The sequence below is a fragment of the Anolis sagrei genome, chromosome Y, assembly GCF_037176765.1.
Source record: "Anolis sagrei isolate rAnoSag1 chromosome Y, rAnoSag1.mat, whole genome shotgun sequence".
NCBI classification, from domain to species: domain Eukaryota; kingdom Metazoa; phylum Chordata; class Lepidosauria; order Squamata; family Dactyloidae; genus Anolis; species Anolis sagrei.
In genome coordinates this window covers 45,964,971-45,987,823 of record NC_090035.1, presented here as the reverse complement: position 1 = coordinate 45,987,823, position 22,853 = coordinate 45,964,971, and the positions used below count along the sequence as shown (strand labels likewise).

The 22,853-nt window shown below is 45.6% G+C and overlaps 1 protein-coding gene across 5 annotated transcripts in view; it reads left to right on the top strand.

The window, feature by feature from the left end:
- Positions 1 to 22,853, top strand: part of LOC137095176 (VPS35 endosomal protein-sorting factor-like) — a 108,791-nt gene that overhangs the window by 5,503 nt on the left and 80,435 nt on the right. For all 5 annotated transcript variants that reach the window (XM_067461538.1, XM_067461537.1, XM_067461534.1 and 2 more), the window contains exon 2: positions 19,793 to 19,892. The gene's annotated coding sequence lies outside the window, so the exon portion shown is untranslated. The remainder of the gene's footprint in view (positions 1 to 19,792; positions 19,893 to 22,853) is intronic.

The window sequence follows — 22,853 nt, the reverse complement described above, 5'->3', positions numbered from 1 at the left end:
GGCGAGGGTCTCAGTGGTCTCAGGAAGTGAGTGAAGTGACTGCAAGTCCCATCATCCATTGTCAAATTCTTCCAAACCGCACCAGGATGTAGAGTGGGTCATGCTGGGTCTCTGTGTAAATTGTGGTCCTGATCCATCATCGTTGGCAGTTGTAATGGTCTTAGGAAGGGAGTGCAGGTATTGCAAGTCCCATCGTCCATGGTGCATCCTCTTTCAAACTGCACCTGGATGTAGAGTGCGTCATGGAGACACAGTGTGCCAAGTTTGGTATTTATTGGTAATTGGATGAGGGTTGCAATGACTGAAGAACTGAGCAGTGGTACTGCAAGTCCCATAATCCACGGTCCATCCCCGGCCAAACCACACCATGACATAAAGTGGGTCATGAGAGGTCTATGTGCGAAGTTTGGTCCTGATCAGTCATTGGATAAGGTTAACAGCGGTCTCAGAATGTGAGTGGTGGTACTGCAAGTCCCATCATCCATGGTTCATACTCCTCCAAACTGCAGTAGGATGTAGAGTGGGTCATGGGGGCTCTGTGTGCCTATTTCGGTCTGTATTGGGAGTGTTCTGAACCAGCCCCCGGCCTTTCCTTTCCTCTCTTTGTCATCTCGGAATGTTGGATTTGAGGCTGTCCAATCAGAGACCATATGCAAATTTCCTTCTCATGACTCCGTTTCTGTCATGAACTCTTTTCTCCACCAGGGGCTCCTCTTGAAGCTGGCCAATCAGTGACCATATGCAAATAGCAACGCTGCCCAGCCAATCGGAATCTTTGAACTTTCAGGCTGGCCAATCAGAGACCACAGTGGCAGCCAACAGAAAGTGAGCACATACACCGCCACACTTTTGCCCTCTGCATACAAGTTTTGACTTTTATTATATACTAGCTTGGGGACCCGGCGCTGCCCGAGTTATGAGAGAAAGTGGGTAATGGCGGTTCTGTGTGCCAAATTTGGTCTTTATTGGTCATTGGATGACGGTGGCATTGTTTTCAGGAAGTGAGTGAAGGTACTTGAAGTCCCATCATCCATGGGGGTTCTGTGTGCTAAGTTTGGTCTTTATCAGTCATTGGATTAGGGTCGCAGTGGTTTCAGTAAATGAGTAAAGGTACTGCAAGTCCCATAATCCATGGTCAACCTTCCTCCAAACAGCATCAAGATGTAGAGTGGGTCATGGGGGCTCTGTGTGTCAAGTTTGGTCTTGATCGGACATTAAATGAGGGTTGCAGCAGTCTTGGGAAGGGAGTGGAGGTACTTGAAGTCCCATCATCCATGGTCTGTCCTCCTTGAAAGTGCACCAGGATGTAGAGTGCGGCATGGGAACTCTGTGTGCCAAATTTGGTCTTGATCGGTCATTGGTGAGGGTCTTGGTGGTCTCAGGAAGTGAGTGAAGTGACTGCAAGTCCCATCATCCATTTCCAAATTTTTCCAAACCACACCAGGATGTAGAGTGGGTCATGTGGGCTCTCTGTGCGAATTGTGATCCTGATCCATCACTGTTGGCAGTTGTAATGGTCTCAGGAAGGGAGTGCAGGTATTGCAAGTCCCATCGTCCATGGTGCATCCTCCCCCAAACTGCACCAGGATGTAGAGTGCATCATGGAGACTCAGTGTGCCAAGTTTGGTCTTTATCGGTAATTGGATGAGGGTTGCAGGAATTGAGCAAAGGTACTGCAAGTCCCATAATCCATGGTCCATCCCTGGCCAAAACACACCAGGACGTAAAGTAGGTCATGAGAGGTCTATGTACCAAGTTTGGTCCTGATCAGTCATTGGATGAGGTTAACAGCAGTCTCAGAATGTGAGTGATGGGACTGTAAGTCCCATCATCCATGGTTCATCCTCCTCCAAACTGCAGTAGGATGTCGAGTGGGTCTTGTGGGCTCTGTATTGGTAATTTTCTGACCCAGCCTCCCCTGGCCTTTTCCTTTCCTCTTTGTCATCTCAGAACCTTGGAATTGAGGTTGGCCAATCAGAGACCAAATGCAAATTTCCTTCTGTCATGTCCCTGTTTCTGTCATGAACCCTTTTCTCCACCAGGGGCTCCTGTTGAAGCAGGCCAATCAGGGAGCATATGCAAATAGCACCACAGCGGCAACCATTCAGAATCTTGGAATTGAGGCTGACCAATCAGAGACCAAATGCAAATTTCCTTCTGTCATGTCCCCATTCCTGTCATGAACCCTTTTCTCCACCAGGGGCTCCTGTTGAAGCAGGCCAATCAGGGACCATATGCAAATAGCACCACAGCAGCAGCCAATCAGAATCGTGGAACTTTCAGGCTGGCCAATCAGAAAGCCGGCACATACACCGCCACACATCCGCCGCATACAAGTTTTGACTTTTATTATATACTAGCTTGGGGACCCGGCGCTGCCCGGGGTTATTAGAGAAAGTGGGTAATGGCGCTTCTGTATGCCAAGTTTGGTCTTTATTGGTCATTGGATGACGGTGGCATTGTTTTCAGGAAGTGAGTGAAGGTACTTGAAGTCCCATAATCCATGGGGGCTCTGTGTGCTAAGTTTGGTCTTTATCAGTCATTGGATTAGGGTCGCAGTGGTTTCAGTAAATGAGTAAAGGTACTGCAAGTCCCATAATCCATGGTCAACTTTCCTCCAAACAGCATCAAGATGTAGAGTGGGTCATGGGGGCTCTGTGTGCCAAGTTTGGTCTTGATCGGACATTAAATGAGGGTTGCAGCAGTCTTGGGAAGGGAGTGGAGGTACTTGAAGTCCCATCATCCATGGTCTGTCCTCCTTGAAAGTGCACCAGGATGTAGAGTGCGTCATGGGAACTCTGTGTGCCAAATTTGGTCTTGATCGGTCATTGGTGAGGGTCTTGGTGGTCTCAGGAAGTGAGTGAAGTGACTGCAAGTCCCATCATCCATTTCCAAATTTTTCCAAACCACACCAGGATGTAGAGTGGGTCATGCGGGCTCTCTGTGCGAATTGTGATCCTGATCCATCACTGTTGGCAGTTGTAATGGTCTCAGGAAGGGAGTGCAGGTATTGCAAGTCCCATCGTTCATGGTGCATCCTCCCCCAAACCGCACCAGCATGTAGAGTGCATCATGGAGACTCAGTGTGCCAAGTTTGGTCTTTATCGGTAATTGGATGAGGGTTGCAGGAATTGAGCAAAGGTACTGCAAGTCCCATAATCCATGGTCCATCCCTGGCCAAAACACACCAGGACGTAAAGTGGGCCATGAGAGGTCTATGTGCCAAGTTTGGTCCTGATCAGTCATTGGATGAGGTTAACAGCGGTCTCAGAATGTGAGTGATGGGACTGTAAGTCCCATCATCCATGGTTCATCCTCCTCCAAACTGCAGTAGGATGTCGAGTGGGTCTTGTGGGCTCTGTATTGGTAATTTTCTGACCCAGCCTCCCCTGGCCTTTTCCTTTCCTCTTTGTCATCTCGGAACCTTGGAATTGAGGTTGGCCAATCAGAGACCAAATGCAAATTTCCTTCTGTCATGTCCCTGTTTCTGTCATGAACCCTTTTCTCCACCAGGGGCTCCTGTTGAAGCAGGCCAATCAGGGAGCATATGCAAATAGCACCACAGCGGCAGCCATTCAGAATCTTGGAATTGAGGCTGGCCAATCAGAGACCAAATGCAAATTTCCTTCTGTCATGTCCCCATTCCTGTCATGAACCCTTTTCTCCACCAGGGGCTCCTGTTGAAGCAGGCCAATCAGGGACCATATGCAAATAGCACCACAGCAGCAGCCAATCAGAATCTTGGAACTTTCAGGCTGGCCAATCAGAAAGCCGGCACATACACCGCCACACATCCGCCGCATACAAGTTTTGACTTTTATTATATACTAGCTTGGGGACCCGGGGCTGCCCGGGTTATTAGAGAAAGTGGACAATTGCAGTTCTGTATGCCAAGTTTGGTCTTTATTGGTCATTGGATAACGGCTGCATTGTTTTCAGGAAGTGAGTGAAGGCACTTGAAGTCCCATCATCCATGGTCCACCCTCCTCCAAACAGCAGCAGGATATAGAGTGGGTCATGGGGGCTCTGTGTGCAAAGTTTGGTCTTTATCAGTCATTGGATGAGGGTGGCAGTGGTTTCCGTAAGTGAGTGAAGGTACTGCAAGTCCCATCATCCAAAGTCCATCCTCCTTCAAACTGCAGCAGGATGTAGAGTAGGTCATGGGGGCTCTGTGTGCCAAGTTTTGTCTTGATCAGTCATTGGATTAGGGTCACAGTGGTTTCAGGAAGTGAGTAAAGGTACTGCAAGTCCCATCATCCATGGTCAACCCTCCTCCAAAACTGCAGCAGGATGTAGAGTGGCTCATGGGGGCTCTGTGTGCTAAGTTTTGTCTTGATTGGACATTAGATGAGGGTTGCAGCAGTCTTGGGAAGGGAGTGGAGGTACTTGAAGTCCCATCATCCATGGTCTGTCCTCCTCGAAAGTGCACCAGGATGTAGAGTGGATCATGGGGACGCTGTGTGCCAAGTTTGGTCTTGATCAGTCATTGGCGAGGGTCTCAGTGGTCTCAGGAAGTGAGTGAAGGGACTGCAAGTCCCATCATCCATTGTCAAATTCTTCCAAACCGCACCAGGTTGTAGAGTGGGTCATGTGGGCTCTCTGTGTAAATTGTGGTCCTGATCCATCACTGTTGGCAGTTGTAATAGTCTCAGGAAGGGAGTGCAGGTATTGCAAGTCCCATCGTCCATGGTGCATCCTCCCCCAAACCGCACCAGGATGTAGAGTGTGTCATGGAGACTCAGTGTGCAAAGTTTGGTCTTTATCGGTAATTGCATGAGGGTTGCAGTGGTCTCAAGAATTGAGCAAAGGTACTGCAAGTCCCATAATCCAAGGTCTATCCCCGACCAAACCACACCAGGATGTAAAGTGGGGCATGAGAGGTCTATGTGCCAAGTTTGGTCCTGATCAGTCATTGGATGAGGTTAACAGCGGTCTCAGAATGTGAGTAATGGTACCGCAAGTCCCATCATCCATGGTTCATCCTCCTCCAAACTGCAGTAGGATGTAGAGTGGGTCATGGGGACTCTGTGTGCCTATTTCGGTCTGTATTGGGAGTGTTCTGACCCAGCCCCCGGCCTTTCCTTTCCTCTCTTTGTCATCTCAGAATGTTGGGTTTGAGGCTGGCCAATCAGAGACCATATGCAAATTTCCTTCTCATGTCCCCGTTTCTTCCATGAACTCTTTTCTCCACCAGGGGCTCCTCTTGAAGCTGGCCAATCAGAGACCATATGCAAATAGCACCACTGCGGCAGCCAATCCGAATGTTGGAACTTTCAGGCTGGCCAATCAAAGTTTGGTATTTATTGGTAATTGGATGAGGGTTGCAGTGGTATGAAGAATTGAGCAGTGGTACTGCAAGTCCCATAATCCATTGTCCATCCCCGGTCAAACCACACCAGGACGTAAAGTGGGTCATGAGAGGTCCCTGTGCGAAGTTTGGTCCTGATCAGTCATTGGATAAGGTTAACAGCGGCCTCAGAATGTGAGTGGTGGTACTGCAAGTCCCATCATCCATGGTTCATCCTCCTCCAAACTGCAGTAGGATGTAGAGTGGGTGATGGGGGCTCTGTGTGCCTATTTCGGTCTGTATTGGTAGTGTTCTGACCCAGCCCCCTTTGGCCTTTCCTTTCCTCTCTTTGTCATCTCGGAATGTTGGGTTTGAGGCTGGCCAATCAGAGACCATATGCAAATTTCCTTCTGTCATGATCCGTTTCTGCCATGAACCCTCTTCTCCACCAGGGGCTCCTATTGAAGCTGGCCAATCAGAGACCATATGCAAATAGCACCACAGCGGCAGCCAATCAGAACGCTGGCACATACACCTTCCGCCCTCCACACTTCCTCTGTCCTTCCCATACAAACACTCTTCTTTATTATATACTAGCTTGGGGACCCGGCGTTGCCCGGGTTATTAGAGAAAGTGAGTAATGGCGGTTCTGTATGCCAAGTTTGGTCTTTATTGGTCTTTGGATAACGGCTGCATTATTTTCAGGAAGTGAGTGAAGGTACTTGAAGTCCCATCATCCATGGATTTGAGGCTGGCCAATCAGAGACCATATGCAAATTTCCTTCTGTCATGCCCCGTTTCTGCCATGAACCCTCTTCTCCACCAGGGGCTCCTATTGAAGCTGGCCAATCAGAGACCATATGCAAATAGCACCACAGCGGCAGCCAATCAGAACGCTGGCACATACACCGTCCGCCCTTCCTCTGTCCGATACAAACAAACACTCTTCTTTATTATATATACAGATATAGACTAGCTTGGGGACCCGGCGCTGCCCGGGTTATTAGAGAAAGTGGGTAATGGCGGTTCTGTATGCCAAATTTGGTCTTTATTGGTCATTGTTTTCAGGAAGTGAGTGAAGGAACTTAAAGCCCCATCATCCATTGTCCGTCCTCCAAACAGCATCGGGATGTAGAGTGGGTCAAGGTGGCTCTGTGTGCCAAGTTTGGTCTTGATCGGACATTAGTAAGGGTTGCAGCAGTCTTGGGAAGGGAGTGGAGGTACTTGAAGTCCCATCATCCATGGTCTTTCCTCCTCGAATGTGCACCAGGATGTAGAGTGGGTCATGGGGACTCTGTGTGCCAAGTTTGGTCTTGATCAGTCATTGTCGAGGGTCTCAGTGGTCTCAGGAAGTGAGTGAAGTGACTGCAAGTCCCATCATCCATTGTCAAATTATTCCAATCCGCACCAGGATATAGAGTGGGTCATGTGGGCTCTCTGTGTAAATTGTGGTCCTGATGCATCATTGTTGGCAGTTGTGATGGTCTTAGGAAGGGAGTGCAGGTATTGCAAGTTCCATCGTCCATGGTGCATCCTCCTCCAAACTGCACCAGGATGTAGAGTGTGTCATGGAGACTCAGTATGCCAAGTTTGGTCTTTATCGGTAATTGGATGAGGGTTGCAGTGGTCTCAAGAATTGAGCAAAGGTACTGCAAGTCCCATAATCCATGGTCCATCCCCGGCCAAACCACACCAGACATAAAGTGGGTCATGAGAGGTCTATGTTCCAAGTTTGGTCCTGATCAGTCATTGGATGAGGTTAACAGCGGTCTCAGAATGTGAGTGATGGTACTGCAAGTCCCATCATCCATGGTTGCAGTAGGATGTCGAGTTGGTCTTGCAGGCTTTGTGTGCCAAGTGTGGTCTGTATTGGTAATTCTCTGACTCAGCCCCCTTTGGCCTTTCCTTTCCTCTCTTTGTCATCTCGGAATCTTGGAATTGAGGCTGGCCAATCAGAGACCATATGCAAATTTCCTTCTCATGTCCCCGTTTCTTCCATGAACTCTTTTCTCCACCAGGGGCTCCTATTGAAGCTGGCCAATCAGAGACCATATGCAAATAGCACCACTGCGGCAGCCAATCAGAATGTTGGAAGTTTCAGGCTGGCCAATCAAAACGCTGCCACAAACTCCTCTGCCCTACGTCCTCCCTTTGCCCTACGTCCGTCGCATACAAACTTTGACTTTTATTATATATATAGATATAGATATAGATATAGATATAGATAGATATAGATATAGATATAGATATAGATATAGATATAGATATAGATAGATATAGAGATATAGATATATAGATATAGATATAGATATAGATAGATAGATAGATAGATAGATAGATAGATAGAAACAGAGAACAAACTTTGACTTTTATTATATGTATAGATATAGATATATAGATATAGATATAGATATAGATAGATAGATAGATAGATAGAAACATAGACTAGCTTGGGGACCCAGCGCTGCCCGGGTTATTTGAGAAAGGAATTGTGTCTCAAGGTTGTTTTTTATCAGTTATTTATATGGCTCGCAGTGGTCTCAGGAATTTAGTGAAGGTACTGCAAGTCCCATCATCTGTGGTCCATCCTCCTCCAAACTACTCCAGGATGGAGAGAGGGTAATGGGGGCTCTGTTCTGAGTGTGGTTTTGATCGGTCATTAGATGAGAGTTGCCTAAGTCATGGGAAATGAGTGGTACTGCAAGTCCCATCATCCATAGTCTGTTCTTCCCCAAACCTCACCAGAATGTTGAGTTGGCCATGGGGGCTCTCTTTGTCAAGTTTGGTCTTTATTGCTATTTGGATGAGTGTCGTTGTGGTTTCAGGAAGTGAGTGAAGGTACTGCAAGTCCCCTCATCCATTGTCCATCCTCCTGCAACAGCACCGGGATGTAGAGTGGCTCATGGGGTATCTGTGTATCAGGTTTGGTCTTGATCGGTTATTAGATGAGGGTTTCAGTAGTCTTGGGAAGTGAGTGGAGGTACTTCAAGTCCCATCATCCATGTTCCATCCTGCTTGAAACTGCACCAGGATGTTGAATGCATCATGGGTGCTCTGTGTGCCAACTTTTGTCTTGATCAGTCATTGGATGAGTGTCACAGAGGTCTCAGAAAGTGAGTGAAGGTACTGCAAGTCCTATCATCCATGGTCCATCCTCCTCCTCGCAGCACCAGGATGTAGAGTGCCTCATGGGGCTCTGTGCGAAGTTTGGTCGTGATCAGTCATTGGATGAGGGTAACAGTGATCTCAGAATGTGAGAGATGGTACTGCAAGTCCCATCATTCATGGTTCATCCTCCTCCAAACTGCAGTAGGATGTAGAGTGGGTCATGGCAGCTCTGTGTGCCAAGTTTGGTCTGTATTGGTAATTTTCTGGCACAGCCCCTGGCCTTTTCCTTTCCTCCCTTTGTCATCTTGGAATGCTGTAATTGAGGCTGGCCAATCAGAGACCATATGCAAATTTCCTTCTCTCATGTCCCCATTTCTGTCATTAACCCTCTTCTCCACCAGGGGCTCCTATTGAAGCTGGCCAATCAGAGACCATGTACAAATATCACCACAGTGGCAGCCAATCAGAATGCTGGCACATACTCCTCCCACCACACTTTTGCCGCACTTCTGTCCGCCACATACAAACTTTCTCTTTTATTATATACATAGATGTAGATGTAGATAGATAGATTAGGTTGTCTCCATGCCTAGAGCTAGCATACATTTATGTTTATAATATGCTGCTACCTGGTGCTTATGTATTGCAGTCTTAAATTAGGGAAACAGAACTCCAAAAACAGCCCAGCCTGTGATAGTGTGGAAAAGATCTTGTGGTTATTTTTTATTTTAAGTTGAACTTAACCCAGCAGTGTGATTCTTCAGCTAAGAAGGTGAATTTGGCGTTAGCCAACATTAATAGAACCAGTTTCCAAGTCTGGGAAAGTTATTGTGTCACTATGTTCTGTATTGGCTAGGCTTCTTTTTGTGTACTTCATTCAGTGTATCATTTTCAGAAGGATATGGATGCATTTGAGTGGTTCTCAAGAAGGGAAGGGGTTGCCATGAGCTGTATATAATGACAACATATATGAAGAAAGGTGAAAGGAGCTGAGTGTTTTCAGGCTGGGGAAGAGAAGACCGAAGATGACATGACAGCACTATTTAAATTCCCAAAGGGCTGTCACAGAAAGGAGGATACCAACTCGTTCAGCCCAATAGGATAGAACCAACCCCAATGATTTTAAGTGTGTGTGTTTCTGTGCCTTCCAGTCACCTGTTGACTTATAGCCACCCCATGTATTTCATGGGGGTTTCTTAGGCATGGAATGCTTAGAGTTGGATATATATCCCACTACCTGAAGTCGAGCATGCTCCCCCCCCCTTAACAAGGAATGCTGACTTATAGTTCTGCAAAGGACAAAGGTACCAGACTGCACAATGGGGGTTAAGTCATGGTCCCTCATCCCGCCTCCATCTCTCCTGATTGGCTGTCACCACCAGGTGGCAGAGTTCTCCCCATTGGGTCCTACGGGCCACTGGAGCTTCCAGATTGGTCCAGAGTCACCGGGGGTGGGAGGGTCGCCTCCCAGCTGTTCGACTATCGCCCAATCATGGCAGGGAACAACAGGGAAGCTGGGGCGGGGAGTTTGAACTCTGCAACTTTAAATTTGCTATAAATATGACTGTATTGGTGTTCTCCCCTCATGCTTAGCTTTGGCGAATGATTGCAGCTTTGCATCCATTCCAGGTGAATCGCATTAAACCTCAATGGCTTTTCTTCAACTGGTGAGACTTTTCATTGGGAAATCAGGGAAAAATATAGGATGCTTCTCTGTCTCGCCAGGGAAAAAGAACTCTTCGATGAGTCTAATTGGTCTCTGCCTCCTGGCAAAGACCCCTAAATTTTATCTCTACATCATACCTACAACTCCTTTAAATCATGGTGAATTCTCCACAAACCTCTCTAGTATGTTCAATTGCTGATCAATTCCTCTGTTTGCTGTGTGCCATAGAAAAGAGTAGGAAAGGGTTAAAGGAGAGACAGTGTGCAGGGTCAAGCAAATCAGACCAATGGAGAGAGTAAGAAACACTAGGATGTCTGTGGTGGAAGAAAAATAGAAAATCTAGGATGAAATTGTCCCCGTATGAAAGCCTTCACTTGGTTTTTGGGCAGTATAGCATTTGTGGAGGACATTGGCAGGGCTTGGGTTACATGTTTACTGCACTCTCTATAACCTGCAGTGTCATTGGTGTCAGGGGCAGCTCGTCCATTACGTGAAGTAAGTGGTCGCAGAACACTTTTTTTGCCAGGGGCCACCACTTGAGCAGTCCGGGGGGGGGGGGGGGAGCCTCGGCTTTCTTGCCTTGGTGCCAGGAGATCCTCTTCCCAAAGGGGCCGAGCCCTTGAGCCTCGTCTAGCCCCTCTCATTCCTGCTCCACCTGGCCACCCGGTGCACAAGCAGAGGCGGCGCTCAATCGTTCTCCGTGTTCGATCCCTGCCCCATAACCAGCTCCCTTTCCTGATCCCCCGGTGCTCCACTCACCTCCTCTCCTCTCCCCAATCCACGGGTGGGCCAAGGGGCGGAGCCGCTGCGCCTGGCCCGCTTCGGGTCCAGAGGTGTGTCTGAAGACCCCAGCGTGCGCACCAAAAGTCGCCTCTTCTCTTGACTTTCTCTTCAGCCATTGGGACCAAGAGAGAGAGAGAGAGAGCCCCTTTGGCTGGAGATATGTCCCACCTCCGCTCTCTCTTTTGTTTTTGCGCCTACCTTCAGAAAAGGTGGGCATCTCCACCTCTGTCTCTCTCTCTCTATCTGAGGAGAGGATAAAGTCAAGAGAAGAGGTGACTTTTGGTGCACACATTATAGCTATAGCTATAGCTATAGTCTTCAAGCACGCCTCCAGACCCAAAGCGGGCCAGGCAAGGGAGCAAGTGCGGCAAGTGTAGTTACTGGGATGTATAGTTCACCTACAATCAAAGAGCATTCTGAACTCCACCAATGATGGAATTGAACCAAATATGGCACACAGAACTCCCACAACGAACAGAAAATATATATCAATGATTGGTGGGGGGGGGGGGCAAAATACTGTTTGCTTACCGTTGAAAATTACCTAGGACTGCCTCTGATTGGTGTCTCCTGCATAGTGGGAGCTAAAGCTATTTGTGGAAGTGGAAGTCAGTGTATGGACACTCCAGCCACATACACACATACTTTTATTATGTGTATAGACAGATATTGTTGGGGGAGGGAGATCAATAGGCCAGGTTAAAGCTAAAGACCAGAAGTCACTTCTGGTCTTTAGCTCTAAGTGATGGCTTCAAGGTTTGTTGTGTGTCTTCACATTGTTTCCAATTTATGACAACATGAGGGTTTCTTTGTAAGGTTTGTTCAGAGGGTCTTGACCTTTTGAGGTTGAGAGCATATAACTTGCTCAAGGCCATCCAATGAGTTTCGATGGCCAAGCATGAATTTCAACTCTGGCCTCCAGAATTGTCCTCCAATGCTTATTTCGGCGGACTGAAAATGCTGCCTTGCTAACCCAAATGCTTTGCTCTACATTGTGAAACTCCTTACAGATGCTAATTTGCCCAAGTAATGCAAAAGCAGCGTTGAGAAAAGCACATTCAGTTGAGTATTTATGCTCATGGAAGGCAGGAAATGGGAGATTAAGAAACCTGGAGAGACAGGCGTGTGTGCTTTTGCTGGATTCTCTTTTAACTTCATGTATAGCGTCTCATTAGAGTGTACAGCCTTCCTTTTTAGTAACACCATTTAGGTCTTTGCTCTGAATTCTTCAAAATGTTCAAGAGAGGGCTGATGAAATGTGTTGGAGCAAAGACAATTAGGCTGCCCAATTCCCTTGGTGTCCAAAGTATGGGTTGAGTCCTTCCTCTAAATTTGTTTTCTTTGGTCCTTTTTAAAATAAGTGCTGTCTCTGCCGGAAATATTTTGTGGCCTTTTTGGCTGCTTGTTTCCTTTGTTAATACAAGCTCATTGGAACAAATCAACAGAAATAATCTTAGCAAGTGTTTTGTTTGATGGATGAGGTGGTATTACATTGTTGACATTTAAAATGAGTAGGAGCAAAAGTGTTGGACAATATGCAATATAATTAAAATTAAACATTTGAATACATACACACACACACACACACACACAAAGAACATTACATTACAGTGGCAATATTAAGTTCACACAAGGATGGGTAGAAACAAGTGGCAAGGTGCTCAAACACTATATTTTAAAGACTTAGCAGAGCATAAAGTTTTAGCATCACGAGGGTCTCTCTGTCAAAGTTTAAGTTTATTGAATATCCGTTTGATGCAGCCTGTTTTTGAGAGGAGGGATGTTGTTTATTTGTTCAGTTGCTTCCAACCTTTTGTGACATCATGGGCCAGCCCAGGCCAGAGCTCCCTTTCGGTCATTATAGAATCATAGAATCAAAGAGTTGGAAGAGACCTCATGGGCCATCCAGTCCAACCCCCTGCCAAGAAGCAGGAATATTGCATTCAAATCACCCCTGACAAATGGCTATCCAGCCTCTGCTTAAAAGCTTCCAAAGAAGGAGCCTCCACCACACTCCGGGGCAGAGAGTTCCACTGCTGAACGGCTCTCACAGTCAGGAAGTTCTTCCTAATGTTCAGATGGAATCTCCTCTCTTGTAGTTTGAAGCCATTGTTCCGCGTCCTAGTCTCCAAGGAAGCAGAAAACAAGCTTGCTCCCTCCTCCCTGTGGCTTCCTCTCACATATTTAAACATTCTATAATATCTCCTCTCAGCCTTCTCTTCTTCAGGCTAAACATGCCCAGTTCCCTAAGCCGCTCCTCATAGGGCTTGTTCTCCAGACCCTTGATCATTTTAGTCGCCCTCCTCTGGACACATTCCAGCTTGTCAATATCTCTCTTGAATTGTGGTGCCCAGAATTGGACACAATATTCCAGATGTGGTCTAACCAAAGCAGAATAGAGGGGTAGCATTACTTCCTTAGATCTAGACTCTATGCTCCTATTGATGCAGGCCAAAATCCCATTGGCTTTTTTTGCCGCCACATCACATTGTTGGCTCATGTTTAACTTGTTGTCCACGAGGACTCCAAGATCTTTTTCACACGTACTGCTCTCGAGCCAGGCGTCACCCATTCTGTATCTTTGCATTTCATTTTTTCTGCCAAAGTGGAATATCTTGCATTTGTCACTGTTGAACTTCATTTTGTTAGTTTTGGCCCATCTCTCTAATCTGTCAAGATCGTTTTGAATTCTGCTCCTGTCCTCTGGACTATTGGCTATCCCTCCCAATTTGGTGTCATCTGCAAACTTGATGATCATGCCTTCTAGCACTTCATCGCCTCCTTGTTTTTCCTTTTTCTACTGACATAAGAATAGAAGCCCTTTTTATTGTTTTTAATGTCCCTGGCAAGTCTGAGCTCGTTTTTTGCTTTAGCCTTGCGGACCTTTTCCCTACAGGTGTTGGCTATTTGTTTGAATTCTTCTTTGGTGATTTCTCCCTTTTTCCACTTCTTGTGCATGTCTCTTTTGTGTCTTAGCACAGTTAGAAGTTCTTTGGACATCCATTCTGGCTTCTTTGCACTTGTCCTATTTTTTCTCTTTGTTGGCACGGTTTGCAATTGCGCCTTGAGTATTTCACTCTTGAGAAATTCCCATCCATCCGTAACTCCCTTGTCTTTTAGTATCTGTGTCCACGGAATGCTGCTCAGCGTTTCCTTCATTTTTTGGAAATCAGCTCTCCTAAAGTCCAAAATGCGGGTTTGACTTGTCTTAGTTTCGGCCTTCCTTTGTACCTCAAATTGCAGGAGCACATGGTCACTTGCCCCTAAGGATCCTACCACTTCAACCGCATCGATCAGGTTCTCCACATTTGTTTTTCTTGCCAAAGTGGAGTATCTTGCATTTGTCACTGTTGAACTTCATTTTGTTAGTTTTGGCCCATCTCTCTAATCTGTCAAGATCGTTTTGAATCCTGCTCCTGTCCTCTGGACTATTGGCTATCCCTCCCAATTTGGTGTCGTCTGCAAACTTGATGATCCTGCCTTCTAACCCTTCATCTAAGTCATTAATAAAGATGTTGAACAGGACCGGGCCCAGGACGGAACCCTGTGGCACTCCGCTCGTCACTTCTTTCCAGGATGAAGAGGAAGCATTGGTGAGCACCCAGTGTTTCCTTCATTTTTAGGATATCATCTCTCCTAAAGTCCAAAATGCGGGTATGACTTGTCTTAGTTTCGGCCTTTCTTTGTACCTCAAATTGCAGGAGCACATGGTCACTTGCCCCTAAGGATCCTACCACTTCAACCACATCGATCAGGTCCTCCGCATTTGTTAGGATGAGATCAAGAGTAGCCAATCCCCTTGTTGCCTCTTCTACCTTCTGGACCATGAAATTGTCTGCAAGGCAAGCGAGGAATTTGTTGCACCTTGTACTCTTGGCTGAGTTTGTTTTCCAGCAAATATTGGGATAGTTGAAATCGCCCATGACTACTACATCTCTTCTCTGTGCCTGTTTGATCAACTGTTGGCAGAAGACTTCATCAAGTTCTTCCTCCTGGCTTGGGGGTCTGTAGTAGATGCCTACAACGACATCTTTTTGAGTCCCAGTTCCCTTGATTCTTATCCAGATGATTTCAAGCTGGTTTCCCAGATTGCTGTCTTGAATCTCTTCTGCAACATAAGAGCTTTTGACATATAAGGCTACTCCGCCTCCTCTCCCCTTTGTTCGGTTTCTGTAAAAGAGGTTATACCCCTCAATATCTACATTCCAGCGATAGGAGTCATCCCACCAGGTTTCAGTGATGCCTATATCATATTTGTGGTGTTGTGCTAAAAGTTGGAGTTCGTCTTGTTTATTTCCCATGCTCTGTGCATTAGTGTAAAGACATGTGAGCCCCTGAGATCTTCCCTTGAGTTGTTTAATTGGGATTATTGTGCTTTTGGTACTTGGTCCTTGTTGTGTTTGTGCAGCCCTCCGTTTAGCCTTCTGGCGATTCCCAGACATTATGGGTATAGTAGTGTTCGCAAGGCTGTTGTCCCCCTCCCTCGGTGGACCTAGTTTAAAGTGCGTCTAATGAGGTTTGCGAGTCTGTGAGCAAAAAGGTGTTTTCCTACTTGTGTGAGATGCACCCCATCCCTTGCCAATAGGCCATCCTCCTGGAAAAGCAGGCCATGGTCGAGGAAGCCAAAGCGTTCCTCCTGACACCATTTTCTAAGCCAGTTATTGACCTGTACTATTTTTCTGGCTCTTGTGGGTCCATGTCTTACAACAGGGAGGAGGGATGAAAAGACCACCTGTACATTACATTCTTTTAGCTTTGCTCCTAGAGCTCGAAAATCATTTGTGATCTTTTGAAACGTGTGCCTTGCAGTATCATTGGTTCCTACATGAATCAACATGAGGGGAGGACGGTGATAGGGCTTGAGGAGCCTGGTGAGCCTCTGAGTGATTTGGTGTATTTTTGCCCCCGGTAGGCAGCATATTTCTCGAGCCATCCCATCTGGTCTGGAAATGACAGCTTCCGTTCCTCTAAGGAGGGAGTCGCCTACTACCAAGACCTGTTTACTTTCAGGAATGACAGGGCCCCTTTTGTGAAATGTAGTGTGTAGGTCTCCAGAAAAGTGATCCTGTTGGTGGGAATTGTGTAGGTGAAAAGTGTTGTCCTCCTCCTCGACATCCCCGGTGCATTCGTCAAGGACAATCCATTGAGATTCGTCCAAGAGCCTATGGTTCTCCTGTATGTGTTCCTGTTGCACCTGGTCTATGGTTGGGGATGGTACACCTGCACGATTGTGCAAGTGTGAATGTTGTGAAGTGTTGTCCCAGTCAGGGCTATCCCCTGCACACTGATCAAGGATGAGTCACTGATCAGTATCTAAGCCATTCTGGTCTTCCCCAATATGTTGTGTTTCTTGGTCAGGTGACAGTTGTGTGAGAATTTGGAATCTATTGTGTAACTGCAGCTGAGCAGAAGTATTCTGAGGAGGCTTCCGGGTCCTATGTGTCCTTCTAAGGGTGACATTTCTCCAAGCCTGAGGGTTGTCCACATCTGAGGTTCTGTTCTTTTGAGCCTCCCCGTAATGTTGGTGTGATATGGGCTACGTGTCTAGGACAGTGTGGTGTCTAAGAACAGCTCAAGTTCCGGAACGCCCTTAAGGGTCTTAATATGGTCCTTGAGTTGTCGGATCCTGTGTTCCATGCGAGTGATCTGTTTACACTTGGGGCAGATGTAATTGAGTAATTGTAGAGTGAAAAAGCTGAACATGCCACAGCTTGTGCATGAGACGGGAAGTTTTCGTGTTTGTTCCATCTGGAGGTTGCTAATGACCTCCTCTTGGTGTGTGTTTTATGTTGTTGTCTGTATGCAGGGGTGAAAGTATAGGTTACTGAGTGTACGACTGCACCTGACGGCGCGCGCGACACTGGTTTATATAGGATAACCAGGAAGCCCCGCCTCTCAAACAAGGCAGTTAATTTTTAAACTCAGGAAGCCCCGCCTCTCAAACAAAGCAGCACTGAAAGCAGTTAAATTTAAACAAAGCTTATCCTGAAGCAGAAGGAAACAAAATGGATTCCTGCTTCCTCAACTTCTGTGGAAAGCCCAGCTGCCCCTTGGGTTCAGACGCTGGTTTATATAGGATAACCAGGAAGCCCCACCTCTCAAACAAAGCAGTTAATTTTTAAACTCAGAAAGCCCCGCCTCTCAAACAAAGCAGTTAATTTTTATACTCAGGAAGCCCCACCTCTCAAACAAAGCAGCACTGAAAGCAGTTAAATTTAAACAAAGCTTATCCTGAAGCAGAAGGAAACAAAATGGATTCCTGCTTCCTCAACTTCTGTGGAAAGCCGCTGGTTTATATAGGATTGCCACCCCCAGCTCCTTCAAAGTCAAGCCAGTCACTTCAAGGATACCATCTATCCACTTTGCCCTTGGTCGACCCCTCTTCTTTTTTTCCTTCAGTTTCCCCCAGCATCATTATTTTCTCCAAGGTCTCCTGCCTTCTCATTATGTGGCCAAAGTAGTTCATCTTTGCCTCTAATATCCTTCCCTCCAGTGAGCAGTCAGGCATTATTTCCTGGAGTATGGACTGGTTTGATCTTCTTGCCGTCTAAGGCAGTCTCAGAATTTTCCACCAGTACCACAGTTCAAAAGCATCTTTCCTCTTTCGCTCAGCCTTCCTTATGGTTCAGCTCTTGCATCCATAGGTTACTATGGGGAATACCACTTTAACTGTGTGGATCTTTGTTTCCAGTGTGATGTCTCTACTCTTTACTATTTTATTGAGATTGGTCATTGCTCTCCTCCCAAGAAGTAAACATCTTCTAATTTCCTGTCTTCAGTCTGCGTCTGCAGTAATCGTTGTGCCTAGAAATGCAACGTCTCCCACTGCCTCCATGTTTTCTTCCTGTATTTGCCAGTTATCGGTCAGTCTGGTTGACAGAATCTTGGTTTTTTTTAATGTTTAATTGCAACCCTGTTTTTGCACTTTCTTCTTTCACCTTGGTAAGAAGGCTCCTCAGTTCCTCCTCGTTTTCAGCCACCAAAGTAATATCATTCGCATATCTAAGGTTGTTAATGTTTCATCCAGCAATTTAAACTACAGCCTTTGATTCATCAAGTTTTGCAGATCACATGATGTGTTCTGCATACAAGTTGAATAGGGAGGGTGAGAATATACAGTCCTGCTATACTCCTTTCCCAATCTTGAACCAGTCTGTTGTTCTGTGGTCTGTTCTTAATGTTGCTACTTGGTCCTTATACAGATTCCTCAGGAGAGAGACAAGGTGGCTTGGTATCCCCATATCACCAAGAACTTACCACAATTTATTATGATCCATACAGTCAAAGGCTTTAGAATAATCAATAAAACAGAAATAGATGTTTTTTCTGAATCTCACTACCTTTCTTCATTATTCAGTGGATATTGGCAACTTGGTTTCTCATTCCTCTGCCTTTTCTAAACCCAGCTCGTACATCTGGCAACTCTCGCTCTATGTATTGCTGGAGTATATCTTGCAGGATCTTGAGCATTACCTTACTGGCATGTGAAATTTCAGCTGAAAGTGATGACAACTTGTGGTAGCCCGCTCAAAATAAGCTGAGATACCTGACACAGTAAAACATCCACTTTTATATACTTTACAAGTTCAAAATCCCACCTCAATCCCAGCTGCACCTGGTTTTGCTGTGATTGGCTGAGCCGGTGGGGCTTCCTGGAGAGGCGGAAGTTTGGCATGCCTCAGCCAATGAGAGGGCACTGGCTGCCTCAGATGGAGATTTCTCTCTGTCCAGTGGTTGGGGAGGGGCTGTCAGGTTTCAAAACAATGGATGAGATTATGACTGATAATGGGATCAAATATCAAATATCCCTGGTGTATGGGCACAATGACCCTGATAGGTCTCCCGAAACCTTTCTTGTCCTTTGTGTATGCAGTCTCTGATCGAGCCCAGTATTCCAAACACCAAGCTCCCAAGCAAGTCCCAACAGAAAATACTGTTCATATAAGTGTCCAATGGCTGGGAATAACAAAGGGGAGAAAATAGCCTTTCCGAGACGGTGGCATGGTATCCCATGACTGGAAACTCCATGCTGAGTTGGCAAATGTCATGTAGTGTCCAAACAGTAACACAAAGGAAGGGTGGTCCATCTGATCTCTTGTTATCCTCTGTGTTACCTGGGTTGTATGGGTTCCATTGAGGTAGCTGATGAAATCCAATCAAATGTAAATGAAGCCTGGCACGATGTTGGCTGATCTTCCCAGGACAGGAAAAATGCGGGCAAAGGTCATTGCAAGAACAAGTTGGTGACTTCGCCAATAATTTCATAAAGTGATACAAAAGCATAGAAAAGATTATACATATACACACACGAGAAGCTGTGGTTACAAGGGTAACCCATACTGGAGGCCTGGTGCTCACAGGCCATGAGAACCTCAAGGGGTCCTATCTCTCTCGTGCCTCCCATGGGGGAAGAAAATATGAAATTATAGAAAAGGATAGTAGGGCATCCACATGAGGGTCCTAGGAAGGCAAGTACATCTAGATGCTAGATGGGCTGATCCCCCTTGGGAAGGAAAAACACACACAGAAAGGACCTGTGGGTGAAGAAGGGAAATCCTCTAGATTTCCATATCCACAGGGGGTTTGGGCTGACACAGATGATGGGATAGGGAATGTGGCATAAGGGAAGGGATTATGGGTTAGGTAGTTATTGGATAGGAGAGAGAGTGGAAATAAATGGCAAAGGGGGGGAAAAGGAAGCAAAATGGGGCTTGGGATTTTTTAAAAAGACTATCTGGTGGATGATGGTTTAGATATATGTGTGTGTGTTTTGGTAGGATATGTTTTAGTCCAGCCTCAGTAAAGGTGAGTCAAAGATTATACAGAAAAGCAAGAATGGGCAGAAAAGATACATATTAGATTGGAGAAGTAAAGGCAAAATTATAAAATATAGATTTATTTGACTTGGCTTTTTAAATAATGATGATCTTTACACTTTCCTCCTTCAGGCATGCACGACCAAGAAATTACACCCGTGAATTAGAATCATGCAGGCTGGAGCCTGTTTCTGTGGGGTTTGGAGACTACCATCCACTCAAACCCATAATTGTAAGTTTCTTCTATTCTATTGCATCAAAAAGTATGCATTGTTATGTTGGCCTGTGATCGAGCAAACTGAGAAGTCAGAGGAGGAAAACCCACGTCACAGGAACAACAAATAAAGCTTAGTTGAGGAACGTTTGTTCCTTTGGATGTTTTGGATTTCAATTCCCAGATGGTCCCATAGTCAGGGATTATGGGAATGGAAATTCCAAACATCTGGAAAGTCAGCTGTTTTCCATTTTTACAATAAAGTAGTGATGCTCTTTTAGCTGTGGTATTCTCTAGAACAGCTGTTTCAAGCCTGTTTAGCTACATCGCTGTACACATTTTTGCCCAGTAACAACAAAGAAACATGTAAGAGAAGCCAAGCTGTGCATGATAATTCAGTTTAGAATAGTAATAGAACTTCTTGTTATCTCATTGTTTTAAATCAGTAAAGATCTGATCTTATTTGGGAGGAAGCACTATAATAATAATAATGATGATAATAATAATAATAATTTATTTATTTATTTATTTATACATACTCTGGCACCATCTCCCCAAGGGACTCAGAGCAGCTTACATGAGGCCAAGCCCAATAACGCATCAATAAAACAACAAAGGAATAAACAAAAACAATACAATTAATATAAATCACATATATTGGAGTTAAACAATTCAGTAATTCTCCAAGCATGATAAAATCTATTTCTGATTGCAGCTTTAATTGTATCTGTAAGTTAAGAGGTAGTAGATAACATCTGCAGCACAGATGTTTTCCTGACCTTGCTGAATCGCAGAATCATAGATTTGTAAGAGTCCCCAAGTGCCATCCAGTCCAACCCCTTGTTGCCAGGCTTGAGAACACAATCAAAGCACTCCTGACAAATAGCCATCCACTCACTTCTTAAAACCTTCAGACAAGGAGGCTCCTTTATGCTTCAAGACTGCAGTGTATTCCGCTGCCAAATAGCTCTTACCATATGGAAGTTCTTCCTAATGTTTAGGTGGAAGTTATTTTCCTGCAATTTGAATCTGTGGCTCCATTGTATCCTTGTCTTCAGGGCAGCAGGAAACAAGCTTTGCCCCTTCCTCCTCAATGGGACCTTCTTTCAAATATTTAAACATGGCTATCGTGTCCCCCCCCCAGCAAAGGATCACCGCCTTGTTGCGGCGCTGGAGCTTGAGCACCTCAATGATCTCATGAGCGAAACCGTGAAGGGCCACCCTAGATGGACGGTCGTGGCAGAGAGGTCAGATCAAGCGTGATCCCTGGGGAAGGCAATGGCAAACCACCCCAGTATCCTTGCCAAGAAAACTAAATGGACCAGTACAACCAGAGATATGTCGGTATGCCATTGGAAGATGAGACTCCGAGGTCGGAAGATGGCCAAAATGCTACTGGGGAGGAGCAGAGGATAAGTTCAACTAGCCCCAGATGTGATGACGCAGCTAGCTCAAAGCCGAAAGGAAGGCTAGCGGCCGACGGTACTGGAGGTGAACGACGAATCCGATGCTCTAAAGATCAACACACCATAGGAACCTGGAATGTAAGATCTATAAGCCAGGGCAAATTGGATGTTGTTATTGGTGAGATGTCAAGACTAAAGATAGACATTCTGGGGGTCAGAATGTCTGAAATGGACTGGAATGGGCCACTTCACATCAGATGACCACCAGATCTACTACTGTGGACAAGAGGAACATTGAAGAAATGGAGTAGCCTTCATAATTAATAAGAAATTCGCTAAAGCAGTGCTTGGATACAACCCAAAAAATGACAGAATGATCTCAATTCGAGTGCAAGGAAAGCCTTTCAACATTACAGTGATCCAAATATATGCCCCAACCACAGCTGCTGAAGAAGCAGAAGTAGATCAGTTCTACAAGGATCTGCAGGACTTACTGGATAATACACCAAAAAGAGACATTACTTTCATTACAGGAGACTGGAATGCCAAGGTGGGAAGTCAAATGACAACTGGGATCACAGGCAAGCATGGTCTGGCGAACAAAATGAAGCAGGAGACAGGCTGATAGAATTTTGCCAGGAAAACTCATTGTGTATAACGAATACTCTCTTCCAACAACCTAAAAGACGGCTTTATACATGGACTTCACCAGATGGTCAACACCGAAATCAGATTGTCTACATCCTTTGCAGCCAAAGGTGACAGACATCCATCCAGTCGGTGAAAACAAGACCTGGGGCTGACTGTAGCTCAGATCACGAACTTCTTATTGCTCAATTTAGAATAAAACTAAAGAGATCAGGGAAAATACACAGACCAGTTAGATAGGATCTCACTAACATTCCTAGCGAATATACAGTGGAAGTGAAGAACAGATTTGAAGGACTAGATTTAGTAAATAGAGTCCCAGAAGAACTATGGACAGAAGTCTGCGACATTGTTCAGGAGGCAGCAACAAAGTACGTCCCAAAGAAAAAGAAAACCAAGAAGGCAAAATGGTTGTCTGCTGAGACACTGGAAGTACCCAAGAAAGGAGGAAAGCAAAAGGAAACAGTGATAAGGGGAGATATGCCCAGTTAAATGCGCAATTCCAGAGGTTAGCCAGAAGAGATAAGGAACTATTTTTAAATAAGCAATGCATGGAAGTGGAAGAAGACAACAGAATAGGAAGGGCAAGAGACCTCTTCCAGAAAATTAGAAACATTGGAGGTAAATTTCAGGCAAAAATTGCTATGATAAGAAACAAAGATGGCAGGGACCTAACAGAAGCTGAAGAGATCAAGAGAAGGTGGCGAGACTATACAGAAGATCTGTATAGGAAGAATAATAACATCGAGGATATTTTTGACGGTGTGGTGAATGAATTAGAACCAGACATCCTGAGGAGTGAGGTTGAATGGGCCTTAAGAAGCATTGCTAACAACAAGGCAGCAGGAGACAACGGGATTCCAGCAGAACTGTTTAAAATCTTAAAAGATGATGCTGTCAAGGTGATGCATGCCATATGCTAGCA